This window comes from Coenobita brevimanus, chromosome 63, assembly GCF_032717465.1.
Source record: "Coenobita brevimanus isolate Jiangsu-jjx chromosome 63, ASM3271746v2, whole genome shotgun sequence".
Lineage (NCBI taxonomy): Eukaryota > Metazoa > Arthropoda > Malacostraca > Decapoda > Coenobitidae > Coenobita > Coenobita brevimanus.
This window is the reverse complement of record NC_137016.1, coordinates 10,576,493-10,579,874: the sequence shown is the minus strand read 5'-3', so window position 1 is coordinate 10,579,874 and position 3,382 is coordinate 10,576,493.

Sequence of the window (3,382 nt, the reverse complement as noted above, 5' to 3'; positions counted from 1 at the left end):
GTGCTACCAAAACAACTAAACATATGGTTCCTCTCAGAGTCCAACTGGGATGTTATAACCACTACACTACCCAGCATCTATGATAAAAACTGAATATAGCATACAGAACTATGCCTACTGACCTGAGAGACCTGGAATTTAGGATGAGAGGGTGCTGAGTGGCTTGATGTATTGGAGCAGGCCAACACTGATCCCTGGTGTGGCCAGGGTGTGCCTGAAGGTAGCCTTGTGGGTGTCTGAGGGTAGCCTGGGTGTGCCTGGGAGTGGCCTAGGTGTGCCTGGGAGTGGCCTGGGTGTGCCTGGGCGTGGCTGAGAGTGGCGTAGGAGATGTGAGAGTGGTAATGCTGGGAAAAGAACCAAAGTGGTGGGGCTGCCTCCACTGCCACAAGCTGAGACTGTGTTGCCACATAGTCTACACCACCATCCTGATGCCCACACTCTTCTTATGATGCCGTATGTCCTCTTCACTGCCCTGACCAAGACAACAAATACACATTAAGCAGCACACACCACACACTTATGATGCCGTATGTCCTCTTCACTGCCCTGACCAAGACAACAAATACACATTAAGCAGCACACACCACACACTTATGATGCCGTATGTCCTCTTCACTGCCCTGACCAAGACAACAAATACACATTAAGCATCACACACCACACACTTATGATGCCGTATGTCCTCTTCACTGCCCTGACCAAGACAACAAATACACATTAAGCAGCACACACCACACACTTATGATGCCGTATGTCCTCTTCACTGCCCTGACCAAGACAACAAATACACATTAAGCAGCACGCACCACACACTTATGATGCCATATGTCCTCTTCACTGCCCTGACCAAGACAACAAATACACATTAAGCAGCACACACCACACACTTATGATGCCGTATGTCCTCTTCACTGCCCTGACCAAGACAACAAATACACATTAAGCAGCACACACCACACACTTATGATGCCGTATGTCCTCTTCACTGCCCTGACCAAGACAACAAATACACATTAAGCAGCACACACCACACAGAAGTTAATGTAATGTTAACACTACAGTAAAATTCCCAAAATTCAAAACGGTTGGCATCAAGAGGCTTTTGGAAAATTGTGAAAATCAGGAACTCAAATTATTGGAACTGCACTGTAGCTATTGTTTTAATGCTTTCAGGTTCTTAGCTATATTCCATATCAGCAGAACATAAAAGTCTAATATTTGCTGCAACAGCATCCCTTGGCCCTCCCCTCCTTCCACCTCACTCAAACACACTCTCCCTGTTAGTCTCTCGCTCTCCATCAGTCATAGTATTCAAATAACTCAGAACTCAGTGCCTGGTCTGAGGGTCAATTTCCAAAGTCCGATTTCTTCCAGCTCAACAACCGAGGAAGGTAGGGAGTTAAAAAGGTGCACAACACAGACAGAGAAAAATGCTTACAAATAGTCACGGGAGCAGTGAGTATGTGCTAATCTATATATGTGACCACTAGCTTCCCACAACTGGAGAAAACCACAACAAACTACATCATCAACGGATGTCTGGCCAGGCATTATCTTCCAGCATCTACAAGATCAGCAATAACCCCTCCATCAACAGAAAAGAAACCCAAGGCTACAAGTCTTGCATGATAGGGTGGGTGCTCCATATCCGAGATACATTTCGTCCACCTACGTTGAACAGACTCAAGCAGTTTGATATCACTCAATAAAGCCTGTATTCCATACCTCACAACAATATTCCATTGAAGGTCTAACATGAGCTGTGCACAGTCACATCATTAACTCACAGGAACGGCAGACGGTGGATTTAAAAAATTTGTAGCCACTCCCCAGCTTTACCAGCTGGATATGGTCATGGAACCTTAAATTTCTACGTCCACCAGAACAGGCCAGGGTCTTTACTTCTTGCTGTTATTAATGAGACAGGATGATTACCTATAAAATATTGGCCAAAAGGCTGAGGCACAATGCAGTTCCTGCCAAACCTAAGTGTACCACACTTGTCTGGGTGAAGGTGTAGGCCCTAAGACTCGGCCAATACTGTTCACCATGTCTATATCATGTTGATTAACTTGGTAACACCACAGACAATACACACACTACTGTTCCTGTTAACTTTTATATTTTTAAATCATTAGCAAAACTCTTGTATTGGCAGTTCAAAGATGAAGTCACGTGGCTGATGTATACAGTATATAAAACAATACAGGACCCAACACTGACCCCTGGGGTACACAACTCTGGAGGCAACTCTGCCTACCATAGTACCATATAACACAAGCCTCCCAATTATGAACTGGTGAAGCCATGCGAGGACATTTCTAGAAATATCCAAGCATTGTAATTTTGTGATAAAGTTAATCAATATAATGCTTCACCTTTCCCAGCACATTCAGCTTAAAATGTCACAACAATCCTGCAGACGACAGCCATTGTGGAATGTGTTTTTACGTCGCTTAGAGAAACAAGTCTACTCAAAAACTTCTCATTTAAAGGTCTCGTCAAAATAGTCAATGGAGTATACCAAATTCTTCCAAAAATTAGCAATGTAAAAAGATACAGAGAAGTGCAAGCCACATTATAAGTTTATGAAAATAAACCAGGATGAAATATCAAACGAACCTCGGATTCATTCCCTTCTAATATAAATTTTGATATCCATAGTTCAAGAAGAAATAGAAAAATTAACACTGTATTGTAAATTTATGAAAATATATATGAGGACGAAATATCAAATGTGAATATCAAAATCCCCTGTCATTCTAATTCCTGATACAGGCGCCTTATTTAAAAACGTTTCTTCGATAAATCTTTACCATTCAAATACATAATAATAATCTTCATTCACTATATAACTCCTCAGATTCCTGCTAAAGCCTTCAGATAACTCTCTCAGGTTTCTATAATTCACTCTCAGCTGAATAAAATCATCTGACCTTAGCTGGTGTGAAATATTATATCTGTTCCAACAATGACATACCTAGTCTCTTCCTCATCCTCCACTCCTTCACCCATCCAGAAAATTACTCTCGCTCCTTTTCTTCCTAAATTTACATCTCGCAATCCCTCACTCCCTATTTTCCCTCCTCTCACTCCATCTCCTAAATAGCCTACTTCTTCTCGTTCCCGATTGCACTTCCCTGTTATAATTTCACACCTTCAGACCCCCTCTCTCTCTCTCTCTCTCTCTCTCTCTCTCTCTCTCTCTCTCTGTCCCCTGTTTCGCCTCTGTTTCCCCTTCCCATCACTCCTTCCCCTCCAATATCATCTCTGTACAAATCACAGCTCCTGCCCGCTTTCCTGTTTTTTTCCTTACGTAGGCTTCTACTCTCCCGTTTGTCTTGCTGCCTTCCCACTGCCCTATGGAGTGCAGGCAAAGAAT